The sequence below is a fragment of the Rhinoderma darwinii genome, chromosome 8 (genome assembly GCF_050947455.1).
Source record: "Rhinoderma darwinii isolate aRhiDar2 chromosome 8, aRhiDar2.hap1, whole genome shotgun sequence".
Classification (NCBI taxonomy): Eukaryota; Metazoa; Chordata; class Amphibia; order Anura; family Rhinodermatidae; genus Rhinoderma; species Rhinoderma darwinii.
The window spans coordinates 90,205,861-90,226,318 of record NC_134694.1 but is presented as its reverse complement, the minus strand read 5'-3'; the positions used below and the strand labels follow the sequence as shown (position 1 = coordinate 90,226,318).

The following is a 20,458-nucleotide window of genomic DNA, read 5'->3' as shown; positions in this document are numbered from 1 at the left end:
CGTACATAGATCCTACTCCCAATCCCTAGCCATTGTCCTACATAAGGAGGACATATATTATGTGTTGCGGATTCAACATGATTCAGAGAGAGATTATTCACATTTCTCCCCGGTACACAAATCTTATTCTCACATAGATTTATTTCTCACAGGTAGATCTTTATTACAGAAAGTTGAAAAATCTACTATTGTGTTGATTAAATGGTCAGATTACGCAGCAATTACTATATGTGTTAATTAAGCACAACCCACTTACCCAAATTTACTATGGAGAAATAATGCTTACTTAATGTCCAAAGACGAACTTCGTAAGGACCTTGATGAATACTTCCTTTTAAATGTTAACTCTGTCCGGGATCCTTTTGTTCTCTGGAATGCGCATAAGGCATACATGAGGGACCTTTTTATAAAATGGGGACATAGAGCAAAAAAAGATAGGGAGCGCCAATTTGATTAAATACTAGCACAGATACGTAATTTCGAATCTCTAAATAAATCCGATATATCTCTGGAAAATATAGAGAAGCTACGGAATCTTGGTATCAAACTGAGGTCCCATGCACGCGACCGTATTTTTGTCCACCCGTAAATACTGGCGTAAATACGGGTCCTTGGTCACACGTATTCGACCCGTATTGCACCAGTATTTACGGACACGTGCCTGTAAATACGGGTCCGGTGTCACCCGTATTCCACCCGTATTTACGGGCACGTTTTTGGCTGCAAAATTGCACTGCACTAATCGGCAGCCCTTCTATCTATCAGTGCAGGATAGAGAGAAGGGACAGGGGACAGCCCTTTCCATAATAAAAGTAAAAGAAATTCATACTTACCCGGCCGTTGTCTTAGTGACGCGTCCCTCTCTTGACATCCAGTCCGACCTCCCTGGATGACGCGGCAGTCCATGTGACCGCTGCAGCCAGTGATTGGCTTGTGATTGGCTGCAGCGGTCACATGGGCTGTAACGTCATCCCAGGAGGCCGGACTGGAGGAAGAAGCAGGGAGTTCTGGGTAAGTATGAACGTCTTTTTTTTTTATACAGCTTTATCTTTATTGTGATCGGTAGCCACTGTCCAGGGTGCTGAAACAGTTTCTTCCGATCGTTTAACTCTTTCAGCACCCTGGACAGTGACTATTTACTGATGTCGCCTAGCAACGCTCCCGTAATTACGGGTGCACACACGTAGTCACCCGTAATTACGGGAGCCCCATAGACTTCTAATTACGGCCTGAAATAGGACATGTTCTATCTTTTTCAACGGCACGGACACCTTCCTGTAAGCAGTCGGGGAGGTACCCGTGGCTAATAGAAGTCTATAGGCCCGTAATTATTGGCTGTAATTACGGCCCATAATTACGGGAGTTTTTACGGTCGTGTGCATGGGGCCTAAGAGACTGCTTAATGTATAAATATGAAAAAAAAAGTGCAATCTATCAAACCGCAATTTTATTCCCAAGATAATAAAGCTGGCAAACTCCATAGAGCGAGTGTGTCGGCTGTGTGTTACAGCCGACACTTCTGGGTAACGAGCGTTAAATGCCGTGGTCAATAGCGATCGCGGCATTTAAATGACTAAAAACAGGTGGGTGACCCCCTGTAATGTACCAATGCCCCCCGCGGTGAGATCGGGGGGTACCATTGGCTGGCATGACTGCCTGGGGGCCTGATGAAGTCCCCCAGGTCCGCCATCTTTGTACTCCTATGAAGCCCTGCCTCTGGCAGGGCTTCATAGGAGACTGTCAGAATCACGATATACTGCAATACATTAGTATTGCAGTATATCTTGCAAGCGATCTAACGATCGCTGGTAAAAGTCCCCTAGGGGGACAAGTAAAAAAAGTAAAAAAAAAATAGTAAAATAAAGTTTTTTTAACAAATTTAAAAATTAAAAGTAAAAAAAAACAACTTTTCCCATTTTCCCTCAAGCACAATGTAAAAAAAATAAGAAGCTAACATAACTGGTATCGACGCACCCATAATAGTCTGAACTATTACAAGATACCATTATTTAGTCCGCACGGTGAACGGCGTAAAAAAAAAAATGTAAAACATCAAAATTACTGTTTTTTTAGTCCCTTCGTCTCCCACAAAAAAATGAAATAAAAAGTTATCAAAAAGTCTCACGTACCCCAATATAGTATCAATATAAAATACAGCTCGCCCTGCAAAAAAAAATAAGCCCTCATACCGCTAAATCATCAGAAAAATAAAAAAGTTATGGCTCTCAGAATATGGCGACAAAACTCAAATTTTATTTTTAACAATCAGTTTTTTCCTTGTAAAGTCACAGCGAATTCAGATGTATTCCAGATATGGTCTCAACCTGTTACACAACTTAAAGGCTTGCGTCCTCTATATGACCTCTTAAGTTCTAAAGCTAAATTTGAAAAGTCTTCTCCTTTCTTGGCTTGGGAGACGGAGCTCACATGAGTTTATCCCCTATCTAGATGGCCATACTCTCTTGCCTTTGTAACAAAACACCTGAAGTGCACTTTAAAATATGAGTCGGTGATGAAGACTATACTCAGATGGTACTATACTCCAGACATTCAGCATATGTTTCCTAGTGCTTCCCACCTTTGTTGGAGAAATTGTGGGGGCAGAGGCACCATTCTCCACATTTTATGGAACTGCCCGCTGCACAAAAATCTTTGGAACTCTTCATTCGCTTTGTTATCAAGACTTGTAGGGACGCCTTATTGCTCCTTCCCCATCAGTAGCACGACTTTTTCTAAATATTAATACCATACCGGCTAATTATAGGATTATTTCAGCTCATATATTCATCGTGACCAAACTGGTAGTTACTAGATATTGGAAAAGCCTGACAGTTCTTTCCATACAGGAAATAATTGCACATGTCAATAGTACATGCTCCCATGAGAAAATGATGGCATATAATGATCACTCATTTAGTAAATATGAGAAATTGTGGGGGCCCTTGGATACGTAGCGCTCATAACTGTGTTCCTTAGTGAATGGTTCTCTGCTTATATCCCAGATTTTAAACACTTTACATCTTAGCTTGTATCTTGTATGAGACATTTCATTATTTGTTTAGTTCTGTTATTTTCTTTTATTATTACTCAAATACATTCCACGTAGAAATGGTTCACAAATTGTACATCCAGGTATATATCGTTTTCACTTGTGATGTTTTGCTGTGCCATGGATCTCTTATACTAATACTAGACCTTTATTTAATTGTTAAATCTAAATACGATCCCTATGAATGGTAATTGTAACTTGTCTTGCGACTATTTTGTTCTTTCATAATATATCTAATTGGGCAACCACTATGTATGTTGTTCATTTCTGAAAAATTTTCCCCAAAAATTAATAGATTATAAAAAAATAAAAATAAACCATGCTTATTACATCTGCTCCCCAAAACACTTTCTTTTTTCCTTTGTGGTCAAAACATTTTGTTTCCCTTTAATGATGCAGCCAGTGCTGTGGCATCAATTATATGCTGGGAGTTCACAAATGAGTAAAAGGCCTGAGGTAATGCAATTTATATTGTGTATTTGAAGCTTCAGTGGCATAGCTACATTTTGCAAGGATTCCATAAATAGCAGAGAAGCTTCAGAACAGATTCAGGCCCCTAATTTGCTGTGAAGGCACTTTTAAAGATAACCCAAGAGAAATAAATTATGTGTACTAAGATACAAAAACAGAACAAGTTTACTTCTATTTTCAAGAGATTGTTTTCCCAGGATACAATGTACTTTTCATGTTAATATAAGATTCATTCATCAACGGACATTTTTATTGAAGTGTTTGTAAATAATACCTGTATCATATAATAATATTTATATAATAATATTTAGAAAAACTTCACAATCTGATGTCTGAACCTGACGATTGAGATGAATTATGCTGCTCATCACATCCTGCAGAAGAGCTATGTTAAGTGGCTTTGTAGAAAGTTTCTTCTGTTGTGTCGACCACTGACCATCATGTAGTGAAAACTCTTTCTATAAGAAGAGGCCCTTCAGCAGCTGCAGCAGCTACTGTATTGTGCCCCAGCTGCTGCAGAACACAGCTGCGACCTTCTTTATGAAAAGTGGATGAGGATATGAATGAGGATCTTTCATATCAATCAATTAAATCATGGACAGAAAGTTTCCTTTCAGTTGTGCATACTAAGGCATAATGGAAGCCCTAGTATAAATTACTTCAGATTCTTGTGATATGTATCACTATACTCTGCCTACGATCTTGTGCTTTTATATGGTCACAGAACTGATCATATTTTTAGATACATTATCCCATACACAGTATGTTCAGCACTTTTTTTGCATCACAAATTGCTAATTATATGTAAATTAAATCTATTTATTAAAGCGACTCTCCGGTCCCGTGACAACATTTTAAATATGCCTCGGTGTATTGGTTAATTATACCTGGTGACGCACAGTTGTGCCCCTCTGACGTGAATCTGCCGCATTGGGGTCCCCTATGTGTTGTCCCAAAATGGCAGCAGCGCTTCTTAGACTACGAGTCCGAGACACTCCATTTATTCTCGGATTGGCCAGAGCAATTAGAGAACAAGGGGAGTCTGTGAAGTGCTCTGGCTATTTTGGGACAATACAGAGGGGAGCCCAAAGCGGCAGATCCACGGCAGAGCGGCGCAACTGGAGGGCACGAGGTAATATAACTCCATGTACCCTGTCATATTTATAATTTTGTCCTGGGACCGGAGGGTCGCTTTAATCATGTTCTGACATCAGAATGTTTCAATAAAAAGGAAATAAACTGGACTGTTGTGTGAACTGACAACCGAGATTACTTCCCTCTCCACTTATAGGCTGCACAGCAGCTTCATTAAGCTTCTAAACGGACTCTTCTCCTCTGCACTTGTCGCCTAACTGTCTGAAAGTACTACTATACCCATTCTCTTTAGGACACCTCCTCACTGGTAGAGGGAAAGTCATACTAATCACAATAGTGTGTTCTCTTCTATGGGACTTGTTATTGTACTGTTGGCTGTTACCTTTAGCAAACATATCTCCTACCTTCCTATTGTTTGTCTGGTTCCTCATTAGCTGGCGATATCCAGAGAATCTACCACCTTGCTAGCTAGAGCCACCAAAGTCCTAAGACAAGCTGAGTACCTCGACCCTAACCAAGTCTTGGGAAAGTGGGGTGCTATAGGTTCATTGTGCCACCTGGTTGTTTCTTTCTCTGAGTATCGTAGGAACCAGACTATATAGGAGCCCAGGCTCAACAAGGTCCATGAGGTCTTGTAATGGTCAACTAAACTGATGCTGGATTGGATTACTTGTTTCTGTTGTTTATTAGTTCTCATTGATTATTTATGTGTCTGCTATAATAACTGCAGAGTATATAATGAAATTTAAATGGGAATATGTATTTGCTCTACAGGGTAGGTCCTCTGATTAATTTCCCCTAGTGGGCCCTTAGACTGACACTGCTTGCAAATAGGAAAATGTTTGCTGCAGATATACATTTTACAGTTCAAAAGCTTTTTGGCACCTAACTTTTCCCTTATTATTCTATTTTTTTTTATTGTAAACATTACATGTTGTTGAAAAATGTTGCACCCAGAATTATAGCAATGTCCATGGGTGTCTCCAATGGAGAGCCCTGACATATTTGTTAAAGTGTAGTATGTGGTAGTATCAGTAGTAGTAGTTTTAATATGGAGATACATTTCCATAATTCTAAAAAATACATTTATAAATACATTAAAAAATACATTTAAAAAAAGGTATATCCTGGAAAACCTTTTAAAGGTAAATATCCATACAGTAGAATGCAGATATTAATATTTGGACATTGCCTGGTTTGTTCAAACTATGTTTTCATTGGAGCTTAGTGGTACAGTACATAAACAAAGATCTAGTGCTTGACACTAGTGCTAGAGCATTGACACCTTGCTATCAAAGTAATAAGCAAGTAACATTACTGACACTTGCTTATTACTGGGTCTATCACCGGCTATCAGTACAGTAATATACCCACTGATTATTCAAAGCTACCTTACTGTGTGTTGTCAATATTGTTAAAAGAAGAGGAGTAACCTCACCTGGGCCCCAATGCACAATCTATAACAGGGCCCCAACCTACCATGGACCATTTATAATAATGGTGTCAAATTATGTGGCAAAGGGGCCTTTTATAGCCCAGATGAGACAGCTACATTTGGACCCACCTTTACAGGGAACCTGTCACCATTATTTCACCTATTGAACTTTACTTATCCCTCACTGGCCGCTGCTATCATAAGTTCATTGCCATTATCCCTCTCCTAAACTCCTCCTCCGACTGTAAATAACGGTCTGCAAACATTTTGCGCCTTTTATCGTAATCATCCGGTGTCCCTTTGTGTACTCACACCAGAAGGGGACATCAATGCACAAGTGTGGGATTTAGTGTGCTGGGCAAAGGCGAGGAGCTGTCCATCAAAAGTAAGGAGGCGGGGTTAACTCGGAAAGACTTGAGGAATGAAGATTTGACTCTTCAAACGAAGATTTTACTCTTTTCTGCTCATTAGCATACATGTGGGAACACTAAAAAGCTGAATACTAAAGCTACAGAGCCGACTAAGAAGACAATTATAGGTTATATAGAAATTATTTTTCACCCACTACCACCAGGTATTGCTGGTTTAATAGGTGAAACGCTGATGACAGTTTCCCTTTAACTACGCCACTGGCTAATAGATGCATGAGGCTTTTATTGAATATTATGAAACTAAATTAGATGATTATTGCAGTTTATTGTACTACAACATACACTTTTATTTTCTAAATCCAAGATGCTCTACAACAGTTAAATTATTTATTTTGTATATATGCACCACTTTCCCTCATTAGTTTTCATATCAATTGTGAATTGGTCCTTCAGTTTATATGCAATCGTCTCACCTGACAATCTCCCACTATGGCCTTTGTACAATCTGACTTACACTGAAATTGGAGAAGCAATTGCTAATAACAAAGGGAAAAATATATAATTGCTTGTTAATATCAATTAGGTAAATGTTTTGTTATGCATAGAATGCATAATATTAATTGACCAGGGTGCATACTGTAAGTGTGTCTAATCATAAAAGCTAAGAGATTATACAAAATATATATGCAAATTATTTTAATAATCAGCTGTATGCTGAAACATCAGGAAATATTCCTCTATACACTGCAAACATTAAAGTAAATATTACCAAGAAATATCCAAGGGATATGATTTAAGCATCACTCTGTGACTTATAGAACAATGCTGAATAAACAAATCTATAAAGTATAAAATAATTAAAAAAAAAGCACTAAAAATAACATAATGTTTTAGGATTTCACTCTTTCATTGTAAATGCCAGAATGACTTTGTCATGACAGAAATTATTGTTACAGCACAAATGGACTATCATTCCTGCATGTCCCTCTTCTCACATTTTTTGGAACTTCCCTACTCAATACCTGTAAAATGCCTTCTTTTAATTGACCTCTCTCATGGTTTGAGACCTTACTATCCCGTACTATGTATCTAGATAAGCCGATGTCCCAATAATATCAAAAATTATCCACACCCACCTCGCTTTCCACCCTTCTTACGTTTGCTTGTGGGAAATGGACTTAGGGAGGACACTATCAATCAGTGAAGTTTCACATATCTTGTGAGCTCCATATAAAAACTTTAGGGTTGTCAGAATACAAAAGAATTGTTATAAAATTTTGACGAGATGGTATAAAATCCAAGGTAAAATAGCAATGTTTGCAAAAGATAAATCTATTTATATAAGTTCTGGAAGTGTCTAGAAGAAGACAGTACCTCCTTCATTTCTGGTGGATCTGCAAAAAAAAAAAAAACTTGGAGGGCCGACGTTTTTGATAATGTAACCTAGTTTGCAAGACCAATGCCTCCCCCAAAAAAAGTATAGCGCTGATTTACCTTTTTATGGGGAAAATGTATAGTCAGACCTCTCTCGTCTTTATACAATTTATAATTGCAGGCCACTGCTCCTACCACAATATTGTCTCACAGAAGAATTAAATGGGAATCTCGCAATAGACATACAATATATCGATGTGGGAACCATAGGGATATTGTGGTATTACACCTATTGCTAGATGAAAATAGCTTAAAAAAAAAAACAGCCCTTTGTTGGGCGCAGTTCCGTTCTGGTGCAATTTTTTTTTTCTGGTTTACAGTGTTATGCATCCAAGAACAACACTGAAACCATTCAAATAGAATGTTCTTTATTTATAGTGGCACAAGCGATGCATTTCATTTATGTAACATATACTGAAAGTTAACCCTTGACCTCTGCCTCACTATCATCCTTTTTTTCTGATTTTTTTTTCAGTATAAATGTTTGTACTATCATCACACCATGTTATTCCTGTGATATAATGCCTGAAGAATTAGGTGTTACGGCTCCGAAACGCGTCTCTTGTGTCACTATAATCACTATTTGAATGGCTTCAGTGTTGTTATTGGATGCATAACACTGTAAACCAGAAAAAGGACTGCACCAGAAGGGAACAGCACCTAACAAGGGTTTGTTTTTTTTTAGCTATCTCACCTACCAATAGATGTAATACTACAATATCAATTGAATTTGGACAAGCACTTTTTATCCAGACAAACCCATGACTTGCAGTTCCCTGGATTTCTACATTGTAAAGACCACGTCTACAGGGATGTTGTGCGTCTAGCATGACATCACCAGATGAGCACTATTTGACAAACTCTTCTTTCTGACACTCAAACATGGGATAATACCCTATGTCTGCGCCATTGTGTACATTTATTTCTTTCAAGTGATATGGGAACCATGGAAAAGATACAGCATTGGAGCTTTCAATAAGATAGCAAATAGGCATATTAATAATGCTTCAATAAAGTCCTTCATGATTGTAGTCTTGTGATTCGCTTATCCTAGTTCTTTTACCTACCTCATGCTTTAGGAACCAAAAATCTTGGTGGAACTAATGGTACTCTTCATGAGCTATGTATGTGATGTATCTTGCATTGTTCTTATTATTATTTTCTATTGTTATATTTGTATTTCTGTGTATTGTATTGTGCTCTGCACCTACTTCTAACAAGAAGATATCTTTGTGTCATATGGTGCCAATGCTATTGTTTGCCTAAATTGTAATTAACTGCAAAAAATGTTCATGAAGTAACTATAACAAAACTGAAAACCCTTCAAAATAACAATTTACCCCTTTCTTGATGTCTATTTGTCAGGTTGAAAGTAAGCGTATGGAACTTTTAGCTTAACCTGAATTGAGGCCTCGCATGACAGGGTGTCTTAATAGGAAGGCTGTAGGCAGATATGCATTAAGAAGGTGGAGGGATTTAAAATTGGCAGGAAGGAAGAACATTTTGAACGGGATAAAAACGCCACCCGCTTGATTTTCACTTAGTGATGTTTGAAATGTTTTTTTTCTCTTGCACAGGATTTGTCTTGGCAGCCTAGCTGGGTCAAGGGCAGTGTAGGTAGTCAGTGGGGGGCCAATTGGAGGTATGGTGACCCTGGTTATAGTGTTGTGTACTCTGTGAAAATGGATGGTACAGGAAGCATTGCAGAATTTCTATATATTTGTCAGTCCTGATTTATCGCAGTGTGGCTAAAGATAGTTTTGTAAACTAGATTCTGCTCTATAAATGCCATAAAGACCTCTTCTTGCAGTGCTCCCATATTGCTAGTGTTTTATAAGGTGATATGATGTCAAGATGGTAATAATAAAAATAAGTTATTTATGTAACTGCACCAGCTTCATAACTAGTTGCCCCAACTTTTTCATCAATATCTGGATCTAAACTCTTTCTTTTGGTATATGTCTTTATCTTCACTGCTGAAGAATTTAAGCTCACTTTTCTTTGTGCAAGATTTGCACATTTAATATTCTGCCAGGGTATCTATATTAAGGTCCACAATTACTTTTTCCTCGTAATCTTTAATCGCCATCTGCTGATGAACCAAATGTCTTAAATCAGTATTTCAGTCTCCCTCGTAGATCCAGAATCTGTGAAAGTAAATAAAAAAGAATAAACAGAAATTATTAGATGACTATTAATTAAGGTGGTAATTGAATATAAAGAAAAAGAGTTCCGGACAAAACCAGCACACACTGGGCTCCAAAAATAATAACATTTTAATTAATTTAGTTTTAAATATTAAAATATATAGGTGAGGGTATCATTTCCCTGAAGATTGCATATGACTACAATGTTATTAAAAAATATAAACCCACATCAAAGACAATGATATATCAATAATAACACAAGTTATAAACAGCATACAAATATATTAAGATGTGTCGATGGAGATAAGAAAACATTCAAATTATCCCTATAGTAGATATTGCAGATATTATTTCCCAAGAAATATAGCATAAAGCCAGGCATATAAAGCACACGCAAGTTGATCCAATAAGAGGTATACTCATCTATTTATAGATGTCAAGGGGCCCCATGGACAAATAGATGGCTTCGATAGTAACCAAAAGTTCTCCTTTTTGTGTGTTCCCTTTTAAAGCAGTTTTTTCAGCCAAATATGCAGGGAGTACTACAATCACGTCTTTCAGGATGGTGCTAGCGATTCCTCACCATTGGATATATCAGGAGTTCTGGTTCTTATTCTAAAATGCAAGTGATGTTTGGGTAATCTCACCTGGATCCTGCAGAGTTATTCACCGCGTGGTGAATCCAGGAGACCTGTTTGTACAGCTTGTAGGCATGAAAAGCGAGTACACAGCGTGCTGATGTCACACACAGCACGCCGTGCTGAAATTAGTTCAGCTGACACACTTCGCCCCAGTTGGGACTTTCTCAAAGCAAGGAATAGCAATCATGTTGGTGACACCTTTTTATAGTATTTGCATTTAAATGTGCAGTGTCTGTCATTATACAACTGTCATTAGTTAACCCTAAGTTTGGTCATCATCGACCAGACTAGATAATATAATAGTATAAACTTCATAATGGAGTCAGAATTTCAAATACAATCAAATATGCATATTAAAGAGACACCGTATCGTATCCAATGTGTTGGAGCTATTAGTAAAGCCCCGAACAGAACTAATACATAGTACCATGATAAAAGGGGAAAACCACCATTTACAATCATCTAAATTCTCTCAGAATCATGGATAGATGCCTTCTCCAAACAAAAAACAAACAAAAAACTAAGCAAAAAGGGGGGGAGAAGAAAGGAAAGATATAAAATAAAAAATAAATAATAATTAGGATAGCAAATCCACATCATGGGAATATAAGTATAAAGCATATGTGCTTACAGAACCAGAAGCCATCCTTCCAAACATGGCTAGAAGCCAGCCAACAACAGTCTGACCTATGTTAACCTTGATTATGTGCCTTGACTCGACACTGTTTGTTGCACCAGCTGACAATGCGGCCCGCCCCCCGACTGCTGATGGGGACCCGGTCTGTGGCTACCATTTTTAGTTTTGTCGCTGACTGGCTCCCTGGCGCCATTGGGTTGGGCCGTCCTGATTGATTTGCATTTGTAGATGGTAATTCAGGCTGGTGCTGTCCATGTACTGTCACTGTGACAGTTGCCGCTCTTTGAGGCTGTACTGGTGTATCTTGCATGTATGGCTACATTTTGTTATATCGGTGGGATTCTAACTCTCCTAAGATACTTGTAGTTTTTATTCCTAGGCATTAAATTAATGGTCACTATTTGGTCTATCCTGGTAACTGGTGGGTTCTCCGTCCGTCCATGGCTGGGACCCAGCCTGAGGCAGCCTTAGTGGCGTGCCCTGACTGGCTCCCCGTCCCTGGTGGCATTCGCTATATTTGGTTCCGATTTGGTTCTGATGGTTCCTGCTTCCAATGGGGACCAGGTCTGTGACTGCCATTTAGGCATTGTCGCTGACTGACTCCCCGTAGTCACCGGGTGGGGGCATCTATTTTTCCCGCATCTATGGATGGGGACCTGGTCTGGTGCGTCCTCTGGGCTATTCTTGGCTGGCTATATGCCTAGCTATATGCTATATTTCCTGGGAAATAATATCTGCAATATCTACTATAGGGATAATTTGAATGTTTGAATCAACACATCTTGATATATTTGTATGCTGTTTATAACTTCTGTTATTATTGATATATCATTGTCTTTGTAGTGCTATCTCCCAGCCAGGTGATGTGGGTTTATATTTTTTAATAATATTGTAGTCAATTGTGCAATGTTCAGGGAAATGATACCCTCAATTATATATTTTAATATTTAAATCTAAATTAATTAAAACCTTATTATTTTTGTAGCCCAGTGTGTACTGGTTTTGTCCGGAACTCTTTTTCTTTTTTGGTCTGCTATTATTATTCCACACAGCACCGTGTAATATTTATTACATTGATGGATAGTGCTTTAGGATTTTTTTTTAATGGTAATGTAATGTAATATATTTGAAAAGGGTTGTCTTTGTTAGAAATGCCCATTAGATCCCAATGTGTCCCCCTGGGGACCCCAGCTATCAGCTGTAATCTATGGAGAAAATTGGCAGTAAGTGTTCAGTTTCCCTGCAGCACCACCACAGGGAAAATTAAGCATTACACAATTACCAATTAAATCAAATCAATCAGTTGTCTGTGTAATGCAGGACAGGACAGGTCCTCCAAATTGTGAGACACTCTTTGTAACTCGTGTCCACTTTGGCGAAGAGATGAGTATCCCAAATAAAGGACCGCCTTCTATTAACTCTTCTTTCCCTAATAGGGTGTATGAAAATTGGTTTTTGAAACTAGACAACCCCTTTAAGCACCAATAACTGAAATTAGATACATGGAAATATTTTACACAAGAGGCATTGAAGCCCCATCCTGGACATTCTCTTGTGAAGACATTACAAAATATTGTACAATTTTCATATTGTAAAAGTTGTCTTGCAGCTGGGACCCACACTGATGTTAGGAATGAGTGGTTTCAGCACCATCTTCTATGGAGACAGCTCAAACCCCTCTCTGAATTTTATATCATGACAACCTAGAAGCTCACTTGCGGACTTTTGTAGCGTTCATTGATTTCATTGGTGTGAAAGAGCATCACCTTTACATGAAAACCAGAGCAAGATAAAAAAAAAAATTAACATTAGTGAGGTGAAACCCACTGCCGACCCCCATAAAATGCCTAATTGACATGTCATTTATTAGAAAACTTAATTTATCAGAAAACTTATTAACAGTAGAAATATGAATAATAATAATAATAATTATAATAACAGCAACTCTTCTGTGCACAACATCTAGTTTAACCCCTCAATGACCGCTGATAAGCCTTTTCACGGCGGTCATTAATGGGCTTTATTCTACAGCGCCGCTATTCCACGGCGCTGCATTAGAATAAAGTAAATAGAGCAGGGAGCTCTCAAATCTCCCTGCTCTCAGCTGGAGCTGGGGGCATCCCTGCTCGACCGGGTGAGATCGATATTAGTATCGATCTCACCCGATTAACCCCTCAGATGCGGTGCACAATAGCGTGCACCGCATCTGAGTGGTTTTGGAGAGAGGGAGGGAGCTCCCTCTAATCCCACTGACACCCGGCGATGAAATCGCCGAGTGTCTGTGTCTCCGATGGCAGCCGGGGGCCTAATAAAGGCCCCCAGGTTTGCCTGTGGTGAATGCCTGCTTGGTCATGCCAGAGGCATGACCTAGCAGATGCCTGTCCGTTTTAAACGGACAGGCAGTAATACACTGCAATACAAAAGTATTGCAGTGTATTATAATAGCGATCGGAGGATCGCATAGTGAAGTCCCCTAGTGGGACTAGTATAAAAGTAAAAAAAAGTTGAATAAAGTTAATTCAAAAACATGAAAAACATACTTTTTCCCATTACAAACTGCTTTACTATTACAAAAACACAATAAAGCAAAAAAGTTACACATATTTGGTATCGCCACGTCCGTAACAACCCCGACTATAAATCTATTACATTATTTAACCCGCACTGTGAACGCTGTAAAAAATAATTGCTGTTTTCTGTTAATCCTGACTTAAAAAAAATTTGATAAAAAGTGATCAAAAAGTCGCATCTACTCTCAAATGGTACCAATAAAAACTACAAGTCGTCCCGCAAAAAACAAGACCTTATACAACTATGTCGACGCAAAAATAAAAAAGTTATAGCTCTTCGAATGTGACAATGGAAAAATGTAAAAAATGGCTTGGCCATTGGGGCCCACAATGCAAGCAGGGGGAAGGGGTTAAAAGATACATATACACACACCTTTAAGACAAGTGTGAAAGATAGTATATGCAATTTTAAAACGCAATCATAAAGGCTATGTCCACTATCACATCCAGTTGTTTTTTTTATTTCTCCAATGCATTTAATGTCACTACTTTGTAATAGGTCTTAATTAAAAATGTACTACTGTTTTGTTTCTACAGCATCTATGCAGTTTATGCATCTCCATGGTAACAGACAGCAAACAAACCCTCTGTAGTCTTATTATACTCTCTCCCATCTGCCCCCTACTTCTTGGTAACCTACTGAATGTACATTAGTAGGGGACAGCTGGATCAGACTATACAAGGTTTGTTTGCTGTCTGTTACCATGGAGATGCATAGTCTGCATAGTAGCTGTAGAAACTAAATGGTAGTATATTTCTTATTAAGACCTATTGCAAAGTTATGTAATTTCTCATATTTGATGCATTGAAGCAATAAAAAAAAATGTTGTAGCGAAGGTGAACATAGCCTTTAAATTTGTTGGTTTCATATTTTATCACATAAAAGTTTCAGAATGTGACTGGATTCAACTTTATTTTTGTTTTTTAATACTTTTTTTTACTTTTTTACTAGTCCCACTAGGGGACTTCACTATGCGATCCTCCGATCGCTATTATAATACAGTGCAATACTTTTGTATTGCAGTGTATTACTGCCTGTCCATTTAAAATGGACAGGCATCTGCTAGGTCATGCCTCTGGCATGACCTAGCAGGCATTCACCACAGGCAGACCTGGTGGCCTTTATTAGGCCCCCGGCTGCCATCGGAGACACAGACACTCAGCAATTTCATCGCCGGGTGTCAGTGGGATGAGAGGGAGCTCCAGAAATGCGCCAAATTTATTAAGATACGTGCAGTTTATTCCAACATTCTTGAGAATAAGACTGGCGTATGAAACTTTCCCCCTATATCTCTAAAAATAATAACCTGTGTTTTAATTGGTGTTTATTGAAATTTGCTTGCACAAAGTATTAAGAATTTAACAGCTTTTCTACGCCAGTTTTCTTGCGTACAAATTAGCAAATGGCTCAAAAGTCGCAAAAATATTGACTTTTCAAAAAAGAGTGCAGCGTTTAGTACAAGGAGGCGGGGCCAACCACGACCTGAAGCATTTCCCTGACCTCTTCCCTTGTCTTTTCTCATCACATGTACTTACATGTATTTCTACTGGCATGCACTTCCTACTTATCTCATTTTTATTCACATTTTATTAAGCATTGTTTTCTAAATTTCTAATACATTATATTTAAATTAAATATATAGAGCTATTGTCATTTAGCTCTACCCAGTAGCGTAGCTATAGAGGTTGCAGAGGTAGTAGTCGCACCCAAGTCTATGTTTCTTTACCTCTGCAGTTTTCCTCTTTAACAAGTTGCAAAACTTCCCAGAAAAAATGACTTGTATGTATTGTATTGCTGCCAATTAAGTTAATTATAGCGTTCAGAAACATTACTAATTGCTATGATTGCAATAAAAGAAACAGACACACAGGTGAAAAATAAATGAAAATCTTGACTAAACAAAACAACAGCAAACCTACGGAGGTATTACAGTTTTAGCAAATAAAGCGTGTTCATTGTATAATGAAAAGTTAGAACACTTTCCAAAATTGCTGAGAAAATTGCTGAGATCCCCTAACATATATAACGCCTAAGGTCCTCTGCACAAGGCAGAGAGTCTCCCGCATTTGCGGGCTATGCTCCCATTATAAAGTATGGGAGCACGGTCCTTCAATCAAAAAACAAGACATGTCCTATTTTTTGCGTGTCATTTCTACTGCCCGTACATCTTCCCATAAATATACCGGAAGGTGTCCGTGGGCAATAGAAATGAATACACATTAGTTCGCAGTTACGGTCCATAATTGTGGATAAAAATGATGGCCGTGTGCATGGGGCCTCACAGTAATTTCACTTCTTTGATGCACAAAGGCTCAGACCTTTATTAGTATTTTACAGTTCATCATTAAAAACTTTAAAGCACTTAGATGTGTGTGCATAAATTCAAACTCAAAAGTATCCCGACAGCTGAACTCCAGGTTAGCAAATCCACGATAAACTGCAACTCAAAGCCACCCACCAGACTAGTGCCTTTAGAAACAGACAATTTTGACATTGTAGACAAGAACATTTTTTTTTTCCTCCCCACATTTGGGAGCCATTGCAAGAAATAACTTAGAAGCTTGAGAGTGACCTTGTTTCCCATAAAGAAACATTAAGGTTGTGTCGTGATAATTCTACTATAAAATATCCCTAGTCTCAATCAAAGCTTCCTGAAAGATCTAAAAATATTACTGATGTAAACGGCATCCTTTCCTTGTTAAATCGATATCAAATGTAATGTTATTGCATCCAGAGACAAATAGCGATCTATCTGCCTAATATTATACAAGAGCAATATCTGTTTCGCCGGAATAAAATTTTTTGCAATAATTGTCTCGTTCTATGATAATTTGATTTTGGATACCAATAAGAACTCTTGAAATAATATCAGACGTCCTGTGATCAGAAACTGTTTTGACGATCTGATCCTCTTTTTATATTTTTCTAGCATCTCAAAGATAAGAAATTAAATTAACTTTAAAGTTTATCTACCCTAGGGGGTTTACACATATCTCTTTTTCATTTTCTACTTATCAGATTGCAGAGTTTGTACATGCTGTTAAACTCTGTGCCTGAATTCCTAATTTTGCCTTTATTAGAATACATCTCAGATCTTTTTAAGAAAAAAAAAATACATACAGAAAACAGTTACATAGAGGAGAAAAAAGCTAAATATTCAATATCTACCATGAATGTTAGAGTAATCTATGACAACATATTTTCACATATTATGATGTAATTCCACCATTCCGCTTGAAAGTGCTTGTAATGCTGTATAATCTGTATAATAAAGGGTTATTTAAATTGAACAATTTTTTAAACTACTGGTGAAGGATCAGACATTTTCCATCAGAAAGATTATTGAGGAGGAGTTTTCCGTTTTCGAGATGCAGCCATCATTTATTATTGATATTTTTTTGAATGTGCAATGAGCAAGTATTATTATAATAGAATGCAAACTCACAAATTGTAACAGAGAAAAGGGCCTTCAGTGTAGATTGTGAAGCATCAAAGTTACTCCTGCTGCAGTTAGGCTATAGCTACATAACAAGCCATAGCAGCAAAATCAATGCATTATTATGAGTTGCATGTAACCTCAATGTTTCCCTATTGGGAAAAAAAAGTCTTGCAAAACTCACAACAATCCCTCATGAGGAATCATTAAGGTTGTGTTCAGTTCGTTTTAAATGGACACTAACCTTTCAAACAATTTATGCTAACCTAATTCAGTGACGGATTAAGTAGATCATAGGCCCTGGACTGTACCCCAAATTTGGGCCCCTCTTCCCCACCGATGCCCTGCTGCGCCGTCTATAGCCCCCTGTAAATAGTGCCACACACCCCCCTGTAGCTAGTGCCGCACAGCCCCTGTAGATAGCACAACATAGCCCCCTTTGGATAGCGCCACATACCCCCCTGTAGATAGTTGTAACGTCTATGGCCACGGTCTGTAGTTCTAACTTACCTCTCGATGACCGCGGCCATGGACGTCTTGATGCTGTGCTGCGTCATCCCCCTGTGAGGCGCCGGCACTCTCCTCCAGGTATCAAGCCTGTCTCCCGGAGGGTGCGCGCGCGCGCTCGCGCCCGCTCTTAAAGGGCCAGCGCGCGCACCTGGAAATCATCATCATCAACTCCAAAATTCCTGGACTATAAGAGGGTCACCGTCCTCATTATCCTCGCCTGAGCATTGTTGTTGTTTCCCTTAATCTGTCTTGCAAATGATCTCCTAAGTGTCTTCCAGCTTCCCAGTGTTACCAGTGTTCCCCGTACCTGTAGCCTGTATCCTGTTTCCCATGCTATCAGTACCATCTTGATCTACCGCCGTGCTGAACTGTAGTCGTATTTTGCTGCATCTCCATGCCTGTTCTACTGCACCATGCCTGATGTCTACCTGCCTCCTAGTCCCAGCCAAGCCTGCCTTGCTACTGCCTACATTGACTCAGGTACCCTTTTCTGGACTATAGACTCAGTACCATAGGTACCTTAGGTACAGTATCAGTACCAAACCTGTTTGGCCAGCTGCAATCCCGCTACGTGGTACGGCCCAATGGGTCTGCACCCCGCATCGTGACAATTGTGTGACACATCTCCTTTTAGATAGTGCCACACAGCCCTCTATAGATAGCGATAGACAGCCTCCTTGGGCCATAGACAGCCACCCTAAATGGAACTGTGGGGATCCACTATTGCTAATAGAATACCTTATATAAATCAAATTTGTAATTTACTTACTGTTAAAACTCAGTTGTTTAATCCATGTAAATTCTGTGTAAAATTACTGCCACTAGGTGTCTCCCTTCCTGTAATTTGCTGTTCAACCCCTGTTGTAAAACAAAGTACGTCCCTGATTACAGAACAGAATTGACGGACTACAGAAGGTGGGTGGTGGTCTCTTCCCTGCCTGCCTATACAAGTGTATGGAGAGGGGAGGGGGAACAGGTGGAGGAAGCAGGAGAAGAGCGAGAGACACACAGGCTGCTGGTAAGATTTCAATGTCACCCCAGTGCTGGATTCTCAACTACACTGCTTATTACTGCTGTATAATTACCCCTATGCTGCAGCAGCTTCCATATATATGTGTGATAGAAAAAGATAGGAGAGAATGATTCTCCTCTTCTATGTGTGCAGTGTATGTCAGACATGATAGTCGTTAGGCTCAACCCATTAGCTCAGAGAGTACTAGGAATTGGCAATAGAGCCTGCAGAGGAGAAAACTGCTAAATCATGCAGAATACAAGTAATATAATTGCCAGAAATAGAGTTATTCCTCGTGTACACACATATGACATCATGCTCTGAAAATTCACCTGAAAGTTAGGAATGCCTCAAGGGTATGTTCACACAGGTCAGATACACTGCATAAAAGTATACAGCGCATCCGACCTACAACCCGCAGGGAATTCTGACCGAAAAACCACACCAAATCGTGGTTCAGACTTTCAGCCAGAATTGCCCCTGCAGAAAACAGAGCTGAAAAAATACCCAATGCTTATCTTCAGTGGCATTGCCATAGTGACGCGCCCCTCTGTTCTCTGGGCAACCTGGTCTCCTGTGATGACGCTGCTACCCATGTGACCTCTAAAGCCTGTGTGTCATGTTGGGTTCATGGACCCACTGGGCCATACCGCCTTGGCGGTATGGCAGCTGGCCAATAGGGCGCAGGTAACAGTCTATAGTACGTATAGGGTACCTGTGGCAACTCGGAGAGTAGCAAGGCAGGCTTGGCTGGGACCAGGCAGCAGGCAGCCGTCAGGCGTGGTGTAGCAGGACAGGCAAGGTATGCAGCACAGCACGACTACAGCTCAGCACGGCACTTGACCAGGATAGCACGGGATACAGGATACAGGTATGAGAAACACTGGGAACTGGAAGAAACTGGGATACCATTTGCATAGACAAACTTTGGGTACGACAACAATGCTCAGGCATGGGAGGAAGGGGCTTGGCCCTTCTTATAGCCCAGGGTACTCTGGGAGCAATCAGCTCAATCTCCCACCTGCGTGCGCTTTGGCTTCTTAAGTCTGGACTGAGCTCGCGAGCGCACCCTGGTGGTCACTGTGGTACAGGACAGCCGTATGTGCAGACATCTCTGGAGAGAAGGGCATCAACTGGATGGAAGGAGTTTGCGGTCAGCCACTACGGACGTTACACTGTGATTGGCTGCAGCAGTCACATGGGATGAAACGTCATCCCAGGAGGTCGGGCTGCACGGAGAATAGACAAGGAGGTGCTGCTATGACAACGCCAGTGGATAAGTGTAGACTTTTTTTTAATAAAATTTAAACTTAAAAAGTATTTTTTTTTTCAGATTTTCGATGTTTGCAGCGGTGTCACAGCTTTTTCGCAAAATTTGCGATTTGTTGCAGCTTTTTACTCCCCATTGAACTCAACGGGGATAAACTGACAAAAGTGCATTGATTCTGCAGCATAAATTGAGGATCTGCAGATTTAAAAGCTGTCAAATTATGCAAGTTTTCTCCAGAGATTTTTTTTCCGCAGCATGTGGATGAGATTTGTTCTAATCTCATCCACTTTGCAACTACCACAATATGCTGCAGATTTTATGAAATGAAGTCCAGTGAAGAAAACCTGCAGCTAAACCGCTCAGCGTGAACATACCTAAA

General features: G+C 39.4%; 1 long non-coding RNA gene across 1 annotated transcript in view; it reads right to left on the bottom strand.

Annotated features, from left to right (window-relative positions):
* Positions 1 to 8,202: 8,202 nt before the first annotated feature.
* Positions 8,203 to 20,458, bottom strand: part of LOC142659605 (uncharacterized) — a 193,096-nt gene continuing 180,840 nt past the window's right edge. Inside the window, exon 4 of the long non-coding RNA XR_012850351.1 lies at positions 8,203 to 10,002. This is a non-coding gene — a long non-coding RNA (uncharacterized LOC142659605). The remainder of the gene's footprint in view (positions 10,003 to 20,458) is intronic.